The following is a 22,285-nucleotide window of genomic DNA, read 5'->3' as shown; positions in this document are numbered from 1 at the left end:
TGCTTAGAGGATTAAGTGAGCCAGTGTTTAGTAAAGCATTTGGTCACAGTACCTGGTACATAGAATTTTAAAAAAAAGGGTGTAAGTGAAATGTTTATGTATTCCTTGGATTACCAATCTGGAGAAAACATAGTGGGGGTGGTTTATTGGAGTTCAGTGAGAACACAATATTGGCTAGCAGTGACTTGAAGACTACGGTTGAAATCTCCTGGAGGTCCCCTTTATATGTCTGGTTGCATCGTCTGGCATAGCTTGAACATGGAATTAGTTCAACTGGGATTATTGACCAGAGCATCAAGAGGTGATGCTCCTTTGTCTTGGACTTATAGCAAGTTGGTGGCAGAATTGTTTCTGAGAGTGACTATCCAGATCAGGAACATCTGGCAGATGAGTTTTCCAAGGGAATCAGATTAATTTGTGTGGTCTTCTTCTGAACTAGTTTTGGAAATTACAGTGTCTGTTTTCTGCTGACAGAATTATACACTAATAACTAAGGTCCAGCCTAGACAAAAAAAGATAATTAAATTCAAGGGCAGTCGGGATTCAGATTCCGTCTCTTGATTGACAATTGGCAAGATTGCATGGCAAAAGAACAAGATGGAAGGAAGAGTCCATTGCTACCATCTTTGAAAATGCAAGTTGCAGTAGTCTGTCTCTCTTGAGAAAACTGTACATATATTGATTTCCCTTTAAGAATTTGGTAGTGAAAAAAGAATAGATTAAACATGAAGGGAGAATTCATTTTAAAATTCATTTTAAAATTGAAAAATATAGGGCTAGAAAAATAGCACAGAGGGTAGGGCGTTGCTTTGGTGGTGGGGAATGTGCACTGATGTAGGGATGGGTTTTTGATCATTGTGTGATTGTAAACCAAACACGAAAGCTTGTATCTCTCATGGTGATTCAATAAAATTTTAAAAAAGAATTTAAAAATATTGGCGTTTGCCTTGCACGCAGCCAACATGGCTGACTTGAGTTCGATTCCTCCACCCCTCTCGGAGAGCCCAGCAAGCTACTGAGAGTATCCCGCCCACACGGCAGAGTCTGGCAAGCTCCCCGTGACATATTTGATATGCCAAACACAGTAACAACAAAGTCTCACAATGGAGATGTTACTGGGCCCACTCGAGAAAATCAATGAACAACGGGAGGATAGATAGATAGATTTTGTATGAGGCACAAGAGGGCCCTTACATAAACTCAGAAGGCCCTCCTGTTAAATCCACCCACTACTGCAAAGTAGGTATTAATACTCATAATTTGTCTTGGCTCACCCAGTGGCTCCAAACTAAATCTTTTTATATACAAACTCAGTATTCTAACAAAAATGGAGTTCAAATTTATTAAAGAAAGAAATATAAAAGTGTAATTGTTTTGTATTCAGTATATATTTGGCCCACTGAACTCAAGGTAAAATTTGAATATTATATTCATAGAATTGAATTCTGAAATATGAGTACCTAAAGTTTATAACTTAAATTATTATAAATATTATTGTTATCAAGGACTCAAGGCTGAAATGTTCAGCATTATAAGAGGTTTAATTTTCCTTTCTCATCTTTCAGAATACTCTGAAAGATATTACTATATCATTTATAATGTGAAATAGATACTGTCGATAGAAGTATATAAAGAGAAGGTATTTGAGGGATTTACTTGTTTATCTTAAGTTATGTTTTTTTAAATTTAAGACCTTTATTAACAAGTGCTTGCACTTTGTTGACTTTTTAAAAAAATCAAACTGTAAACTTTTTATTACAAATTAAAAATGAGGTTCTTAAAAATATCAACTTGACCAGATATGAAACAATTTAAAAACCTTTAAGGTGTATTGAGAAAAAACAAGATTTTTTTTTTCTAAAAACACTCTTGTCATTACCAAAGAGAGACGTCTTTAGGTAAAAAAATAATAAAAACCCCTTGCTGCATAGATAATGCAGACAGTTCTGGTTATCTGGTCAATGGGCAAAAAGCAAGCACTTAAGGTCTTCGGCTTCAATCTTTTGTTCATTTCTTATTGCTGGAATTTCATATTCATTTCTTCTTGTTGGATGACTAAACCGGATGATGGTAAAGATGGTAAACCGTCATCTACTCAGTCCTACCCTGCTCAGCCTCGGGAGCGGATGAATTCTCAGCTGGTGGATCCGCTGCTTTTGTCTTTGCCATCTTGTGGTTTAAGGTTTTCTGGGTGTCTGGGTCAGTAATTGAAGTTGCGGCGGTACCGACGTTGACGTGGCTGCTGACCTTGGGTCTCATCTCCTTGTTTTCCTTATCTTCTTCATTGCCGTCCTCTCTAGGCTGTCTTTGGCGAGGAGGCACCCTGTGGAATCGTGGTCTATAACCTTGATACACATTCTGCCTTACTGGTCTACCTTGTTCTCCTGAACCCTAGTTGTCAGCACACTCCATCACTTCTCCCTGCACAGGAGGGTTGGAATACTGTGGTTGACACCCATAGGGTCTCTGCATGTAGTAAGGTGGGAACCGTCGCCTGCCACAGGGCCAGTGTCCTTGGTCCTGGCCTTCGGGAGCACTCTCCGATCCCTCATTCTTTTCCCCACTCTCACTATTCTGGTAATTTTGCTGGTAATTGCGTGGAGGACCCCTGTGACGTGGATAGCGTCTATAATGATGACGATCTGCTGCGTATTTTTTTGAAGATTTTTTTATTAGTGAAACACCATGAGGTACAGTTATAGACTTACAAATTTTTGTGCTTGGGTTTCAGTTATACAATGATCAAGTACCCATCCCTCCACCAGCGCCCATTCTCCACCACCACCGGTCCCAGCATCCCTCCCACCCCCATCCCCCCATCCCACCCTGCCTCTGTGGCAGGGCATTCCCCCTTGTTCTCTCTCTCTTCTTTTGGGTCCTGTGTTTTGCAAGAGAGGCATTGAGTGGCAATCATGTTTGGTCTATAGTCTACTTTCTCTGCTGCGTATTTACTGCCTTGCACTGGAACTCTACCAGGGCCCGCGACATTTGCTGCCTCTGCAACCTTTACTCCTTCAAGAGCATCAAACTCCACAGACTCTCCATCTCCTACCCTGCAAAGGTACTTCCTGGGGTTAGTCTTCTTTATGGCTGTCTGGTGTACAAATACATTTTCCTTGGTGTGATTCCTGTTGATGAAACCACATCCGTTCCTTACATTGAACCATTTTACTGTTCCCAAAACCTTCGTTGCGTTGACCTTCTTGTCCCCGCCGATGTGAAGCTGCCTGGGCAGCCGCTCCCTGCTCTCTGCCCGCGGTTGCCAGCCTAGGTGTCAGGCGGTGCTGAGGGCGTGGCAGCAGCAGCCGCTGGGTCTAGGTCTAGGCCTCATGGCTCATGGTTGTGGTGATGGTGCCTGGAGCCGGCTGTGGCAGCTGCGGCTCCTCCCGAGTTGTGATGGTAACTAGGCCTGCGGCGGCGATGCATAAAGGTCACTCCTGGCTCTACACTCAAGAGTTACTCCTGGCAGTGTTCAGGGGACCATATGGGATGCTGGGAATCGAACCTCGGTCAGCTGCGTGCAAGGCAAAGGCCGTACCCACTCTGCTATTTCTCCAGCCCCACAGTTTACATTTATTGAAACCTTTGAATCAAAAATACGTTTTTCTTTCTTTTTTTAATAATATGTTTTTCAAGTATACTTTTCCCTAATATTTATTAAATACATGCATTTTTATATTTAATTATTTAGATGTTTTAAGTTTTTTGCCATGAATTAGCAGTTTTCACTACTGAATATAAATTATTGAAGAATGTAGTTAAAGAAAATATAAATGTTATCACTAGTGGATGGCTCACTAGAATAAATGTATCCAAATTCAAACTGTATTTGGACCAAGCAGATAATGACAGATAATTTGACAAGGTCACTCATATCAGCGGGTCCCAATTCCACTGCAAGACTTTCTCTCTGAAAATACAGCAAAACTCACATTACTGAAATAAATAATAATTTTCATCTGTAGAGGAAAACAATTATCCAAGGGATCAAACAAAATGTATCTTCCATGATAACATTTTATTAGACTTATTTCCTATATTCAGAATTAAAAAATGTGTTAGGTGATTTTGAATAGCTCTCACTGAAAATCATCAACTGACCTAGTACTTAGAATATCTTAGAAATAATATCTGCTAATTAACCTTGAATGTTGTACTTAACCTCATTTGCCTGGCACGGAACTTACAAATTATCAATGCACTCCATCTTTTGCCTCAGAACAATTAGTGTGTCCATATTTTGCAATCCTGTCACATGTATAACACGAAATAAAAATCATCTAATATTAACACCATCTTTTCAAATAGCTTAGTTTTTAATGCGAAAGTTAATTTTATTTACTTCATAAGCATTATGAATTCTTTGTTTTCCAATTAAAATATTGTTTTCATAATTTAACTGGAAAAAATTAGTTTTGCTTTCTTTTTTAGTGTTCTGTAAACTCTCTCCGCACTACCTTTCCCTCTGTTTTTTCCTGCACCCACGCATACACACACACACACACACACACACACACACACACACACACACTTTCACATCTCATTGTGGTGCAGAAGATGTCATATAGTACAGTAGCGGGAATTGGACTCCGGCCTGTGGAGTAGTGAGAGCATTAAACTCTCAGTCTTTCAATGCAAGGCAGGTTCCCTACCCCAGAGCTATCTCAGGGAAGATAGCTTTTTTTTTTTTTTTCGGAAACTTAGGACATTTTTTCAAAAGTAAATTTTTAGTTTTCAGTTTCAACTCCCAGTTCCTGTAATCTTAGATTGTTAGACCACTATGTCTGATTTACTCCTATGTATCTCATTTTGCTAAATAAGAGTCAGGTGACTCTATCGAATTCCCTGTCATGAAATTTAAATTATCTTCATTTCTTATTATAAAGATTTCTTATTTTTGCCTATTTCCCCTTCCTTCTCCTTTGTTTTATTGATTGATATCTGGGTATTGCATATTTGACTGTGGTTCTCATATCAGTTGCAGAAAATAATTATTTTGCCTAACATAGAACTGCCAGTTCAAGGTCAGTTGGATATCTAGTCATACAAAAACATATAGATCACAAGTTATTTCGGAGCAGCAGGATAATGTTAGCACAATGAGTACTATGAAATTGCAACTAACTTTTGATAAAAGGAGTGAGGAGTACTTATAGAGATGTAACATATATACCACAAAATGTTTGACTTCTATGAAATCTATAGTGAACATGTTATAGTCTGGTCGGTCTAAGATTTGTAAAAACTATACACAAATTTCCTGAAATATGCAAAATGAACAAGGGTCTACAAAATTATTTAAAGGTGTAGCAGTGAAGAGGGCTTGAAAGATTGTTCAGTGGGCAGAGTACTTGCCTTCCTGCTGCTGACCTAGGTTTGAGACCAGTCATTTCACATTGTCCCTTGAGAACTGCCAGGAGTAATTATTTTTTATTCTTAAATTAATTGAATAACCATGACATAGAGTATTAAAAAATTGTTCATGATTGTGTTTCAATCATACAATGTTCTAACACTGATCTCTCCACCAGTGTAATATTCCAGCACCAGTGTCCCCAGTTTCCCTTCCACCTTCTAAGCCTCTATGGCAGGCACCTTTCTTTCCTCTCTCTCTCTTTCTTTACTTTCTCTCTTTCATTTTAGGCATTATGGTTTGCTATACAGATGCTGAAAGTTTATTATATATATCCCTTACCTATTTTCAACACTCAGTTCTTGTCCAGAGTGATCATTTTCAACTAGTATTGTCATAATAGACCCTCCTCTACCTTAATTACCTCCCATCTCCCACTCCAGTGACCAATCACTGACCAGTCCTCCTGACCTTGCCTTGGATATTAGTTTTATACTGTTATTTTTCTTTTTGTATCCCACAAATGAATGCAGTCATGTTACATCTGTTCCTCACCTCTGACTCATTTCACTTAACATGATACTCTCCAAGTTTACCCATTTATAGGCAAATTTTACAAGCTCATTTTTTTCAATGGTGTACAGTATTTCTTTGTGTAGATGTACCATTGTTTCTTCGTTCATACATCTGTTCTTGGGCCTTCAGGTTGTTTCCAGATTCTGGCTATTGTGAATAGTGCTGCAGTGAACATCGAGGTGCAGATGGTGTTTCTGCTGTGCATTTTTGGACTTCCGGGGTTTATTTCCAGAAGCTAGGTCATAAGGGAGTTCAATTTCTAGGTTTTTTTGGGGGAAAGTCCACATTGTTTTCCAAAAAGACTGGACCAGTCAGCATTCCCACCAGCAATGAATTAGGGTCCCTTTCCAGGAGTAATTCTTGAGTACAAAGTCAGGATTAACCCCTGAGTATCTCTTGATGTGGTCCAAGACAAAAACAGAAAACAGGGTGTAGCAGTATTGAAAATATAATGTCCTCCCCCCCACCCGCCAAGGGACTCAGCCCCAGCAGCTGACAACCTCCACAATCCAACCACCACCACCATGCTCAAGGCCGCTTCCCACATGCTCAGGCTGAGTCTCACGCATAAGTGAACATATTCCTGGACCCCGTGGTGTGAATACATACCCATTCTTCAAGAGTTCCATACCACATTTGTTGGGGTTCAAATAGTAGGCAGACAATCATAGAGGTAAATATGTATATGCAGATATACCTATTTTGAGATATATATACATATATATGCAAAAGTTCACACCTTTCAACTTTTAACATGTTAGTTTTATCCTAAAGAATGTCTTAATGACCCCTGCAAAAATAGAATAATATTCACGCACCTCTATGGATACTTTTCTGTAGCATTTTCAGTCATTTTTCATGACAAAAAATACAAAATATATTATTTTAGTTGTGCTTTGGGACAGGGATTGGTGCTTGGGATAGAAACATACCAAGTATGCTGGTGGAAAGGTAAAATGTGGTGCGATTGGTGTTTGGATATTAAATGCAATCAAATATTGTGAACTACCTTATAAAATAAATTTTTTAAAAAAAATTGGGAAAAAAGTACAATGTTTTTCTACTCTCAGGAATTGCACTAAAGTAGGCTTCTGATTAGTTAGCTTTCCCAAGATTACATCTGAAGGCAAACATAATAAATTTTGATGTAATACTAATTAACATATGCACAGTATTGAAAATATGCTTCAAGCAATATCTGAAAAGCAGTGTGACATTTCATACATGAATTTCCCCACAATGAGGGGATAATGTAGCTGTTAATACTGTAGCTCTAAACAAATTTTTAAGCATCAAAGCTATGCTTCTAAAAATTTAAAACTCTCACTGGTCTGATTATTTCAAGTGAAAACCACGAACTACTTCTCAGATGTTCTTTTTATCTAACCCAATTATCTGGTATAGGATCCTTATTCTTCAGGGATATTTTAGTCTCTATCACTGGATGGTTTAAAAAAATTCTAGGCCCTGGATGTCTTTTCTTTTTTCATTGTTTCCCTATCATGTTGTGTTTTTTTTTTTTGACTATTCAATCTTCAGTTTTCATTAAGTGCAAAGTAGCCCAGTGGGTGACAATACCCCCCTCCTGGAAAGGTCCGGGGAGGTGATAGTACTATCCTGGAGTGCGATCTTGCTTTCTGTTTGTTCTCTTAAGGCAGATTTTTAGGGTGGAGATGAATGATTTTTTTTTTTTTGGAAAGAGATGGTAGACCCAAGCTTGGAAACTGATGTAGTACTTGATTCTTGTTTGTTCCTTTACTGTTTTTGTTTGGCTCTTTCTTCCCTTGATATTTGGTTTTATTTGCTTTCTTGGGCTGTCTTTGTTCACAAGAAATTTATTCTGTTCTTGTCTGATCAGAGAATCTCCTTCACCTTCCAAAGATTTTTTTTTAAGTTTGTCATGTAATACTGTATACATGTAATATAGTAACATGTAATACATGTAATATAGTAACAACTTTGAAATGCCCTATTTATTTGCTTTTCTTTTTTTTGGCTATGCTCAGGGTTTGTTTCTGATTGTGCTTAAGAAACCATATAGGAGTAGGAGAGATTGAGCCTGAATTAGCCGTGTGTAATGCAAATGCCCTACCCACTATACCGTCTCTCCACTCTCCTGCTATATTTTGTTTGTTTGTTTTAGTGTTTTAATCACCTCCCTATTCATGAGGTCTCATGATTATAATTTCCAGTCATGAGTTCAAGGTGTAGACAGCAACTGTCACAACTGTGAACCTCATTTCAGGGTAGCTGGAGAGGGGTATACAATGACCTCAGGGCTCATCAGATACTCTTAGAAAAGCACATTTGCATTACTGTCTGAAAAGAAATTTTATATACTAAACACAAAAGAAACTTCCCCAGCTCCCCCTCCCCCCATGTTCTGTATTCACCTTCACAGTGGATTAAAATAACATATTGACTTAGTTCACTTGATATACCTCATGTTTCATGATATAACTTTGAATCAGCTCTTTTAAATGCCCATCTCCTAATGAAAATATCAGTGTCCAACAAACAACTCAGGAAGCAAATGTATCATGAGACCTTTTCAGTTTTAAGTAGAATTAATTAAACCCACAAATATCTTACCAGTGTGACAAGACATTTAAATAAGTTTAATTTTAAATGGTAATTAGGAAAAGAAACAAGAACATTATTAATTTATTCAAGAACATATTGGTATTCTGAATCAGACTGTCCATTTGGATTCATTATATAGCTATTCAAAAGTTTACATATTATTCAGAGCTCAGTGGAATCACTATTAATTCTTTTTAATTGAACTTCTGACATTTAATGTTCAAAGCTACCCTTAGTATGGTTGAAGAGATTAGATTGAAATCAATTTGATTAATTAAACTTATTGACTGCAGCTTTAAAAAAAATCTTGGGAATTGTATATTTGGTTAATTTATTAAAGGCTAGCAAATGATAATGATTGAAAGCAACTTGGTGACAAATTGGTCAAGACAAAAATTCTAATCAAAGTTAGTAGAAACACAAGTTCATAGATACAGAGAATAGATTGGTGGCTACCAGAGGGGTTGAAGAGTGGATGAAATGGGATAAAAAATCCAAAGGTATAAAGTTCAGTTATAGAATATGTGTCATTGATTTATAATATTTATTGCCTATGATACGTTGTGATGGATATTTGAAAGTTTCTGAATAAATCTTAAAAATTATTACAAGAAAATCTGCTTAACTATATATAATGGTGAATGATAATGTGTGGCTAATTGCACAGTGCAGAAAACTACAAAATTATAGTTATGTATTTAAAACTGGTAAAATGTTTTATGTTTATTATATTATAAAAATGTAAAGTTAATCAAAATAATTTTGATACTTTTAAAATATTGGTAACTTTGGTAAAACTTTTTAAAATTTTATACTTGATCAGCCACTACTACCATACATTATTACATTTATTTTTTTATTTTATTTATTTTTATTTATTTATTGAATCACTGTGGGAAAGGTTACAAAGCTTTCAGGTTTATGTCTCAGTCATGCAAATATCAAACACATTTCCCTTTACCAATACTTATTTTTTACCATGAAGAACCCCAATAAAACCCCACCCCCCACCCCTCCCCGTCCCTGTGAGGCAGATGAATTCTAGTTGACACTCTATCTGCTTTGATTAGATTCATTGTTTCAATAAAAGATTCACCACTATTATTTAGAGTTTACTCCCCCCCCCCAAATCAGACATGCTGAAAAAGCATTGTGAAGTGATTTGCTTTCTACAGCTGGGTTCAAGAATTATAAGTTGGTTTTGGATTTCTGCTATTTTACCTATTGACCCTGGAAGTATTTCTACTGAAAGTCAGATACATTATTACATTTATATGAACAATGTTGTTATGTTATATGTTATGTTACTTTATTTTTAAGAGTATACTTATAATGTTGACTAATATGACCTCTACACATGGGTTTATGATGATATATTGAGGCAACAATTCTTGATTTGGTAAAGAGATGTGCAGGACTTATTAAAGGTGTATATTAGTTATACCATTCTTTGATATTTTTTAATTCTTGAAGTTTGTTATCTTAATGATGAATAATGGAGCTGGACATCTTAGTTATCAAATAGTATTTTACTTCCATATTTGCTATCAGATGATTGAGTAAAAGCAAATTGTGAAAAAGTATCTTTATTATGATATGTATAATGTTTATAAAACTGAAATGAATTGATAAAAAACTTCTAAGTGGAAACTGTACTACAGGTAGATTTAGTAACAAAGTATTTTAAATCAGTTAACTGAACTTTCAGATGCAATCACAACACTGGTATATAATTCTTAAAACAGTTTGCAAATAGGACTGTCACTGTCACTGTCACTGTCCTCCAGTTGTTCATCAATTTGCTTGAGCGGGCCCAGTAATGTCTCCATTTTGAGACTTGTTGTTAATGTGTTTGGCATATTGAATACAACATGGGTAGCTTCCCAGGCTTTGCCATGCAGGTGAGATACTCTCGGTATCTTTCTGGGCTCTAGGAGAGGGACAAATAGGATTGAATTTTTTAAAAAGTGGACATGGACAAATTAAATATTAGTTATTAGCATCAATCTAGTTGATATCTTTGTGAGAAACAGACCATATTTTAAGAAGAAAATATTCTGTTACTGGAAATTTTCTGAGCAAGAATTAAAGAACTATTTGTTGAACATGTAATAGACTTTGTGTACTATCTAGAAATTCAATTTTTTAGTAAAATACTCCACAGATAGTAGCCATAAAGCATATTAATATTTATTATGCTAAAATGTTTCTATCTTTTATTGCTAGAGGAAAAATCTAAAAAATAATTTTTTATTTTAGGGATTCTTGCATTTTTAATATGCTAATATGCCTTCTGAATCTGAAATAAGAGAGTAAGCTTTAGATGTTTTCCAGACTTTTTGATTATGATGTTCTATATTTGTATCCAACAAGATAACTGCTTATTCAAATTAATACACATCAGGAAACATCAGAATACATATTGCATAAAGCTTCTTATAGTTCCGAGAATATTTTAGTTTTCTTTTTTTTTCCAAAACACCCCAACAAATTTGAATCCTTTCTTCTGGGAGCAGTGAATAGCTGAAAATGTTGAGAAACTCGTGCTGAAAAACTGCAAATTTGAAAGAAAAATAAAATAATCATATTGTCTAGGAACAAATAAGTATTAGAGCCTCTTATTTATTCAGTAATGTTAGGAGGTTTTTTTTTTAATATCACAAGCTAACTTACATTAACTTGACAGGATTCAAAATGATGCTGCTTGAAACACAAGAGACATTAATTTCCTTCTTATAAAATTCTGAAATGGTTTTGAAGCTATGAGGAAAGAATTCACAAAACCTCTTCTTGTGGCTCCAGCCTCCTAGCAGGAACCTTTTATCTCTGATTCATGAGGTTGGAAAAATGGAAAGAGGATAAATTACTTTCTTTTAGACCCCCAACTTGTAAATTGCAACCGTTTGTTCCAGATTGAATCATATAACTACCTGCAACCCAGTACGCTTAGCTTATTCTTATTCTAGAATAGCTATGTGCCAAGCTAGATATTGGGAAATCATCTTACTCTTAAAAAAATAACATAGGTATTGGAAAACAACTTCCATTGTCTGTATTATGTGCAATATTGCCAGGACAGTTTCTTCTGATAACTAATTTGGAAGGAAATATTACAACCTAAATCCAGAAATTAAGACTACTACTCTAGTGGTATTCTGTCAGTCTCTTAAATACTATAAAGCACAAACATGTAGCAAAGAGAATTTATGTAGGAGGGGGGATGCAGGAGAAGACTTTAGAAAGGGGAGAGAGAAGAAAGAATAGACAAATTATGAATGTAAATATGAACACAGTCTAGAGCATGCATAGTGCATCTTGCTGTGAGTAAAAGTTGAGGATAACACCTTGTATTAAGATGAAATTCTTTGATCACTGGAAAATTAATTCATGCTTTGAGCTGGAGCAACAGTACAGCATGTAGGGCATTTGTCTTGCATGCAGCCCACATGGCTGACCCGAGTTTGATTCCTCCGCCCCTCTTGGAGAGCCCGGAAAGCTACCTAGAGTATCTCACCCTCACAACAGAGCCTGGCAAGCTCCCTGTGACGTATTCAATACGCCAAAAAATAAAAAACAGTAACAACAAGTTTCACAATTTGTTGTGACACATTACTTGTGCCCGCTTGAGCAAATTGATGAACAATGGGAGGACAGTGCTACAGTGCTATGTCAAGAAGCCATACTAACTGCCTGAATCAGTTTTTGAATTTTCTTTTCTTGGGGAACTTCAGCAGGCTGTACTCTGGTTTACTCCTGACTCTGCTCAGGGATCACTCCTAGCGGACTCTTGGGACCATATGGGATGCTGAGTATTGAATCTGGGTCAGCTGAGTGCAAGGAAAGCACTTTACCCACTATTCTATCTCTTTGGACCCTTACATAACATAGTTTCTAAGCTAAGAACTGTTTTTCAAATTTATTTTGTGTCATTCAATATTCTTAAGAGTGCCTCTTTTAGCATTTAACAAAATCACTTTATCATTTATTTTATATCTACTTTTTTCAACAATCATTTTCAATTTTATCAATATATGCATACAGATGAATTAATAAAGTTATAAACATTTTCTGCTTTGACCTGTGATAAATTCTGTGAAATGTCAAAAAAAGTTGACAACTTGCTTAACATCAAGTTTATGAAACATATATTCTAAAAACAAGAAACTTTCTAAAACAAATCACAATGATAGGATTAGTGGATGTGGTTTTATTTCTTGCTTGAATCCAATCCTCAGCTCTTTAATAACCCGTGGGCTGAACTGGGAGAAAGATGGAGCCAGTATATGCTAGGATTTGGGTAGCTCATGCATTTGAGCATCTCTCATAAAAGATCTCTTGGTCAAGTATCTTCAGATTATAGAAAATTTCAAATCACTGAATGACAGAACACTAGATACTTAGAAAGCCTTTGTGGAAAGCACAGGATAAATAGTGTGTTGGTCTTGTGATCTTTGGATAGTTGCAGACCAATTCCTATACACATCTTCCCAGTCGACCTAATAGCTGAGTCTAAGAAGTCTATCATGTCACAGTGGAAATATTCAGCCTAGAGTTACTTGGTTTGAAGGATGACTTACTTCGATGAGACAAGTCCTGGATCCATATTAAAAAGAAGACGAGGGGAATAATAGGACCAGGACTGCTGAGAATTCCTTTCAAAACAGGACATAAATAATAAAATGTAGATTAGAAATTGGAGACTTTCCTGAAGATGGCTTGCGAGATGATGATCCAACTTAAAGAAGTGAAAGACTGATACAAAAAATTGCAAAACACTGCTTCAAGAAATAAAAGAAGACAATGAGAAATGAAAATTATTCCCTGCTTATGGCTTGGAAGGATTAACATCATAAAAATGGCAATACTTTTCAAAGCATTATACAGATTCAATACAATCCCTACAATGATACACATGTCACTTTTAAAAGCAATAGACCAAGCACCCCTGAAATTCATATGGAGCAATGCCACCCCCCACTCCAATATTAAAGCAGTCCTTGGGAAAAAGAAGATGGGAGACATCACTTTCCCCAACTTCAAACTGTACTACAAAGTGATATTAATTTAAAAAGCATGGGATTGGAATAAAATAAGACTTTCAGATCAATGGAATAGATTTGAATATTCTGCGATAAAATCTCAGGGTTATGATCAGTCAATCTTTGATAAAGGAGCAAAAATATGAAGTTGAATATGGAAAGCTACTCAAAAAGTGGTACTGGGAAAACTTGTCAGCTACATGCAAAAATTAAACTCACACCTCTATCTAAGCCATGTAAGACAAAACCACCAAAAATCAAAACAAATTAAAGGCCTTGATATCTGACCTGAATCCACTAGGTACATAGAGGAAAATATAGACAGAATTCTCTATGACATTGAAGCTAGAGGCATCTTCAAGGGTGGACCATCGCTTTATCAAGCAAGTGGAAGCAAAGATAAACAAAAGGGACTACATTAAACTGAAATGCTCTGCACTTCAAAGGAAACCATGACTAGAATACAAAGAGCTCATAAAATGGGAAAAATCATTTCCCCAACACTTGCCTGATAAAGGGTTAATATCCAAGATATATATGGCTCTGGTGGAACTTTATATGAAAAAAAATTATACAATTGCATCAAATAATGTAAAGATGAACAGAAACTTCGCTGAAGAAGAAATACAAAAGGCCATGAAGCCCATGAACAGTGCTCTACGTCACTAATTATCAGAGAGATGGAATTCAAAACAACAATGATATCATTTCATGTCACAAAAATTAGGACACATCAAAAACAACAACCATTGCAGGCATGGATCCGGAAAGAAAGGGACTCTCATTCACTGCTGACGGGAATGCTGATTGGTCCAGCCTTTCTGTAAAACAATATGTATTTTGCTCAAAACACTAGAAATTGCACTTTCATACAACCTAGGAACATTGCTCCTAGGAATAAGCCATAGTGGCTCAAAAACACAATGCAGAAACGTCACATGTACTCATGTGTGTTACAACACTATTCACAATAGCCAGAATCTGGAAACAAACCAAGTGCCAGAGAACAGATGAGTAGATTAAGAAATATGGTATATCTACACAGTTTAAACACTATGCAGATGTTAAGAAAAATGAAATCATGGATGGATATGAGTTGTATCATGCTAAATGAAAAGAGTCAGAGGAAAAGGAGTAGAGACAGAATTGTTGCAATCGTTTGTGGGATATTGTGAAGTCAGTAGAAAATGGTCAGAAGGACTGGTCTGTGGTAGAAAACTTGCCAAGAAGGAAAAGGAGGAATGCAGTTAGGACAGGAGAAACCATCATAAAAATGATAGTTTAAAATGATCATTCTGCATAGAAACTGAGTGGTGAAAGGAGGTGAAATGATATGTATGGCATCCTTTCAGTGTGTGCACTGCAAACCAAAGTGCTTAAAATGAAAATGAAAATGAAGAGAGGGAGAGGAGGGAAGGAGGGAGGGAGTGAGGGAGGGAGGGAAGAAGAGAGAGACAAAGAAAGAAAGAAAAGTGTCTGCCTTAGAGGCAGGCTGTGGGAATATGGGGAGGGAGGGTTGCAGGAGGGAAACTAGGACATTGGTGTTGGGAAACATGCACTGGTGAAAGGATTAGTTTGGAGCATTCTATTACTGAAACGCAATTATGAAGAGCTTTGTAACTCATGGTGATTCAATTAAACAAAAAGAGTAAAGGGATTAGGTGCAGGAGATAGATGAGAAGCAATGAGGGCAGGAGTCAAGGAGACCCAGATACATTGGGGAGTTAAGGAATGATAGTACTAAATATCCAAACTATGGTGTCCACAACACTGGAATCGGAGACCCAAACTTTAAAAACCAAATTTAAAAGGGTTCTGTCAAGATATGAGACTGGAAATGAACAGTAGGAGTGGGAATATGGGAACACTGGTAGAGAAAAATTGACATGGGTGATAGGATTGGTGATGAAACATTGTATGTGAAAAACCCAATTATAAATAACTGTAATTCATACTACTTTAATAAAATAAAGTTTTAAAGAAAAGAAAAGAAAATGGAATTCATGTTCCAAATGCCCGGTGTCAAAATAACAATGTTAAAACTTTTTGCTTTGTGAATTTCTGTGAAGTCTTTTATTAAAATAGCTCTTTTCATATTTTGCAAATACTCAGTCCAGCTGTTGCTTTTGATTTGTAAGACATATCCTGAAAGTTATTCAACTCCTATATCCTATTTTTAAATGTTTTCTTTTATTCAAGATCCTTGTTGCTTTACATTTTTGAAGAGACGTCATAAGTAGTGACCGTGTTATCTTTCTTTCTACCAACTTCTTTGTAATCAAATGTTCAAATAAAGCTGTAGCTTTAGAGGTCACCTCTGCCAAATCTCCTTGACTGCACTCTTCTTCCCTTTCTTCTTAAACCTCCCTGTCTTTGAGCCTTTAAGTTGTTGTAAACTAGGAATGCTTCTTAATTCTGATCATTCTATGAGTGTTGTATCTAAACCCATTCAACCAGGTTTGAAACTTTGAGTCATTTTCAATTTCTCTCTCTTGGTCATCTGCATCATACAATCGATTTTCTTGTTTATTCTAGGACTCATGCCCAGTGTCATACTTTTCTTGTTCGATCCAAGCTTAGTTCGGGCCCTCATTATTTTATAATTAACACCATGTCCTAATCTCTTGCTTTTTTTCTAATAAGCTTTTATGCCTTTCAAGCTTAAAAACATTGTTCTTTGGACTTATCCCTGTTTTGTTTTTGTTTGTTTGTTTGTTTGGTTTTGGGGCCACACCCTTTAGTGCTCAGGACTTACTTCTAACTGCACTCAGGAATCACTCCTGGTGGGCTCTGTGGACCATATGCGATACTAGGTTTCAAAACTGGGTCCGTCACATGATACTTACCCATCCCTCATTCTAACCACTAAGTGGTTTCATTTACTATTTTCTCTTACAGAATATTCTTTTCTGGATATGCAGTTATTACTTTATTTTATTTCTATCATCATTTATATAGAACAGATATTTTATTCATTATTATTGAATTAATTTTTAAAATAACAGAATATATTTTAGGGAAATAGATACACACATTTTCATATATATGTTTCCACACCTCACCTACATCCAAAGTCTTAGGAATGTGGGCGGAGCTATAGGATAGCAGGCAGGGTGTTTGCCTTGCATGTAGCCTACTCAGATTGGATTACACGCCTCCCATATGGTACCCTGAGCACTGCTAGGAGTAATTCCTGAATGCAGAGCCAGAAATAACGTCTGAGCATTGCCCCTCCCCCAAATCCAAAGTCCACTGGACTCCGTTTACTCTTTGCTCCTTATTCTGTACCTCTTCTGATAACTTCAGGTCTGTAGCCAAATTCCAAGGGTATGATTTAGTCTTTTCCATTGCTTTCTTTCTTATATTTAAACTGTGAATAAAATAAATATTTTTCTTCCTCCTGTCTTATTTTGCTTAGGAAAATCCCTTTGTTTCATCTTTGATGCAGTAAATAATAGGCTTTTAGTGTCATTTCATTGTGCATAAATACCACATCTTTATTCAATCATCTTTGTCCAATCATTGGGTACTTAGGGTTTTTTTTTAACAAGTCTTGACTTGTGAATGAGCAGCAATGAAAATAGAGGTAAAAAACATATTTTTAAATTAGTATCAACTATTTTTTTAAAGAGGAATACAGGACTAGAGAAGTAAGGTGGTTGTTTTGCATGTAGTCGACCATGATTTAAATTAAATCCCTAATTTAAAGCCTTGAGCAGTAACTGAGATCACTCCTTAGCAAAGAACCAGAAACAGCCCTGAAGACTTCTGCGTGTGTCCCCACCCTAAAAACTTAAATTAAAACAATGATGTTGCAAGTAAGTTCTTCAGGCAATTTTACTTTGATAGTGTGTATTTCTTTTCCTCTATTTTGAAATCATACTTTCAAAAAAGACAGTATTATAAATAATTTAAATATTTTTGCATTGACAACACATCCTCAAAGCTTAGTGTAAATTTTTTTTTCAATTATCTTTAAACACTAACCATTCCTTATTTGTGGCTTTATTCTGTGGAGCACTTTCCATGATTTCAAAAAGCATATTTGTAGAGAATTACTGCCTTTACATTGCTTGCAAAGATTGGGCTTGTTTTGCAAGTGGTACCAAAATTAAGTCAGTATTTCTTCCCCCATCTTCTTTTCCCTCTCCCTCTCACTGTACTATTGAAGTGTACTAAATATTTTATGAATGGATGAGTAAATAAATTTAAATCTTGTTACTATCAGTATTAGTAAACCCTCGATGTAAATAGTGGTCTAAACACTAGTAATATCACTTTGTGGATAACATCCTCTTTCATTTTCTAATGTATGATTTATTTTAGCTTTCCTGAAGAACAAAATGTTATGGCTTACAACAATAAAATAACTATATCCTTTGTTGCTTTGTTAGAGGAGAGTAAATGGGTCAATATACTTTATATTACCTAAGTATATGTCATTTATGAATATCCTACAAAACAGAGGCATGAAAGACCAAGATTAACGAATAGGTATAATAGTTAGCTACTGCTGCAAAGTGCCATAAATGTGGCACCTTAAAATGACACACATGTATTATATCCTGACTTCTATTGAATCAGAAATTCAGGCAGTTTAACTGGGTTTGATTCATCACAGTCTCCCAAGACTGTCGTCCATTGATATAGCCTGTGGTCTCGTCAGAGGCTCAACTGGATAAGAATCAGTTTACAGGCTCACATGGAAGAATTCATTTCCTTTCAGCCCGGGACTGAGACATTGCTTCTAGTGGGCATTCCCTGCAGAGTGCTTTCCTACTGGACAGCAGCTTGCTTCACAGCAGGACTCTCCATCCAGCCTGCTAGCAAGGCAGAGTCTTCCATAACATCATCACCACATCTCATCACTTTTACTCTCTTGTGTTAGTTAGAAAAAATCCTAGTTCTTTCAGACTCCAAGGGAGAAGATCTACTGGCTGTGAACACTAGCAGTATTAGTATGTTAGGTCAATTTAAAGTTTTTCACCACAATGATTGCTTTGCACATTATGTATCATGAATCATCTCTCTTTTATTTAATTGTAACTGTCATACTTGAATTGCCCCTGAGAGGATACTGAAGGACATGATAAGTTTTGAGAAAGAAGGAAGACTTTATTTACTGGTTGTTCCAAGGAATGAAATCACTATGGAGTTTATACTCAGATTCCTAAAGCATTACGGAACGCTGTGAGTGAAGCAGAACCGCAGAGGTGACCGGGTTTGACTGTACACTTGACTTGAAAACAGATGTGTGTAGAGGTTGAGTGGTTTATCCAAGACTAAAGTTAAATTTATGACCTGTCTGGAGACCCTGAGTTCTCAGATAGCAAAGTTAATGGGTATGTGCACTGAAATTAATTCTGTAAAGATAGATGCATAGACTGGCCTTGATCCAAGAAGCAAGGTTTGAAATTTTTTAAATAAGCATTTAAAGATCGGCGTATAAGACTAAAAATTGTACAGATATAATACTTATTTTAGTCCATTAAATACAATAAAGAGATTCATTTTGCATAATTCAAATGAGATCTTAATGTTTTGGAGTAAAATGAAACTACTATAGAGTATAGAGTCAGATTTAACTCTGCAGAGCCGTGGTTTTCCAACCACCATCTCATAGGTATGGAAGGAGGAAAGCAATCAGGGTTCTGCTGACCCTGTCACCCATACTTGTGGGTGTGAAAAAATTGAAAACCACTCTATAGACAATAAGTAAGGAATGAGCTAATAGTGGGGCTAGAGCGATAGCACAGTGGTAGGGCATTTGCCTTGCACGCAGCCAACATGGCCGACCAGAGTTCGATTCCTCCGCCAGCCCGGCAAGCTACCGAGAGCATCTCCCCTGCACGCCAGAGCCTGGCAAGCTACCCGTGAAGTACTCGATATGCCAAACACAGTAACAACAAGTCTCATGATGGAGATGTTACTGGGCCCGCTCGAGCAAATCGATGAACGGGAGGACCGTGACCATGACTGTGAGCTAATAGTGAAAATAGTATGTCACAAACTACAATGAAATACTTAGATTTGAACTTTAGCTAAAGTCCCAGTTCATTTCTGATCATTTTCTAGATCCTTGAAGAATATGTTTTCTTTACCATCATTATGAATCATTTACTTGCTTGTTTACATGTTGATAAAGCTTAGAATTGCTATATATTGAGCATTTAAAGATCTTTGTAATGAAAACTCAAGACTTAGTTTTTACTTTTAAGTATTTCGTAGTCTAGAAGGAAAGAATAAATTTATCATATGGGATACTTTGATTCAGAGTGAGTTTACATCATGCTACTTCTAATTTATGGGAACGAGCCCTTCCTGTGTTTACAAGAGGTGTAAACACTTGAGTTTAAAGAAGTGACATTTAATACCAGGAAGGTCTATAGTGAAAAAATATATTGCCCTATTTTCTGCTTCACTTTATTTTCCAGAAATTTATCTTTATCTGATTTTGATGCTTTATAGTTGCTTTTGTTTGGGGGTCACACCCTGGCGCCCTCAGCACTCAGTGACTATACTTAGGGTAGTGCTTGGGAACCATGTGGTGTGAGAGAACAAATCTGGGATCTCCTTGATCCAGTTCCTTGATCTTTTTCTCTAATCTCCCATAGTTGCATTTTTATTCAGATGTAGATGCCTTTGAAGGTCTAGTATACTGAACTTGGCTTTTTGGGTAGCAGCATTATTGTTAATTTTTGTTACTAATTTAGACTGCTCTAGATTAAATGTTATTCATCAACTCATAATAAATGGGCTCAAGTATTACTGAGTGTACCATAAATAGATTATCTTTTCTATATCTGTGGTGCTCAAGTTCTATGACTTAGTTGAGACACCATAATATTTTGGACTAATCATTATTAGTGAAGAACAAGATGAACATTTTTCTCTATTTAATCTAGTCAGAGTTTTAATTGTCATACAAATTTATTTTTGATTTAGTATAAATGAATGCTTCATAATAACTGAAAATTTATTTTCAGAATATATGCAAGAGATTTGTCATGAAATTTTTTCACAAAATGTACTGTATTTTGTTTAATTGGATTGCAGTTACCAATTTTCACATAAATTTCCTTAATCACACACAATTATGATATTCTATAAAATGTAACAAATCTACAAAATGTTCCCATTTTCTATATTGATAGTTTAAAAATTCAATGGATATCAATTGATCACATGACATACTGTTATTAATCAATTTGCTCTAGCAGGTGTATCCATTCAACCCTGTCACGTGCTAATGTAGCCCAATGGCATCTGCTTGCTTCAGGAACACAAAGAGCCTCAAACCGATCATTCAGGGTATTGACAAAGTCTGACCAACTCTTAAGTGGGCGGCCAAGTGATCATTTTTTTTCTTTTTTTATTAGTTAAACACCATGAGGTACAGTTATAGACTTACAAATTTTGTGCTTGGGTTTCAGTTATACAATGATCAAGTGATCTTTTGATGTCCTGTGGAATCCAGTCTGTAATGGCTCTAGTCCAGCAGTCATCACCAAATCGCATTACGTGTCCAGCCCATCTGATTTTCGAGTGCCTTGGCAAATGAGGCAGTGTCCCTGATACTTGAGCATCGATGAAATTTGGAGCTCTGGATTCTTTCTCTCACTTTGAGTGAAGCATGATACTCCAAGCATAGCTCTTTTGATTCCTCTTTGGGAGAACCGAAGTGTTCTCATCCTGTTGGCATAGGACTCAGGCCTCTGAGGTGTATGTTAATGCAGGAAGTACAGTGGAATCGAAGAGATGTTCTCGGAGCTGGAGGTTCTTTGTCCTCTTAGCTATTTCTTTGATGTTCTTGAAGGTGTTCCAAGCTGCTCTCTTCCTCCTGTGCAATTCAGGTGCCAGGTCATTTGTCATGTTGACTTCTCAACCTACGGACACATAACTGCTGCATTTGAAGATATCCGTTCCATTGAGAGCGAATGGAATGTCAGGAACGAGCTCGTTTCTCATAAGCATTGTCTTCATGAGATTTAGCTGTACGCCGACCTTTCTACTCTCAATGGTCAAAGTCAGCCAACATTTGCGCCACTTGGCTAATATTTGGTGTTATTAGAACGATGTCATCAGCGAAGTGGAGCTGGCCATCTATCTTCACTTCCATTCCTTCCCATTCCAGTTATCACATGATGTTCTTGAGGGTGGCAGAGAAGAGTTTAGGTGAAATGGAATCACCCTGCCGAACCCCTCTCTTAACATCGATGATTACTTGCTTGTAGAATGGAGTGATCCTAGTAACGAATCCATAATATAGCTCACAGAGGATGTATTGAGTTTGAACGCCCTGTTTGGCTAGAGCTTTGATGACTGCCTCCGTCTCAACAGAATCAAAGGCCTTCTTTAAATCAATGAACATTAGACAGAGTGGCATCTTGAATTCCTGAGAAACCTCAGTGAGGTTGGTTATTGTGTGGATATAGTCGATTGTGCTAAAACCTTTTCGGAACCCGGCCTGATCACATGGTTGTCCTTCATCTAGTGTTCTGCCAATACTATTCAGGATGACTCGAGTGAACAGTTTCTAGGTTTCTAGATGACAGACAACAGGCAGATTGGGTGATAGATGCCAATGCCGTGGATGTCTCCCTTCTTGTACAGTAGTACAGTCCTGCTGGTTTTCCACTGGGATGGAAGCTTGCATTCAGACAGGTAGTGGTGAAGAGCCAAGCCAGTGAATTGGTAAGTACTGACGGTAGGTTCTTAAAGTGTTTAGGTCTGA

At 36.6% G+C, this 22,285-nt stretch overlaps 1 protein-coding gene and 1 pseudogene across 4 annotated transcripts in view; one reads left to right on the top strand and one right to left on the bottom strand.

The window, feature by feature from the left end:
• The window catches only part of TAFA2 (TAFA chemokine like family member 2), a 661,692-nt gene that overhangs the window by 491,531 nt on the left and 147,876 nt on the right, over positions 1–22,285 (top strand). The window lies entirely within an intron of this gene.
• On the bottom strand, positions 1,876–6,542 carry LOC130026965 (Y-box-binding protein 1-like; annotated as a pseudogene).

The sequence above is a fragment of the Sorex fumeus genome, unplaced genomic scaffold (genome assembly GCF_029834395.1).
Source record: "Sorex fumeus unplaced genomic scaffold, SorFum_2.1 ptg000035l, whole genome shotgun sequence".
In the NCBI taxonomy this organism is placed as follows: domain Eukaryota; kingdom Metazoa; phylum Chordata; class Mammalia; order Eulipotyphla; family Soricidae; genus Sorex; species Sorex fumeus.
This window is presented reverse-complemented; position numbering and strand designations above follow the sequence as displayed.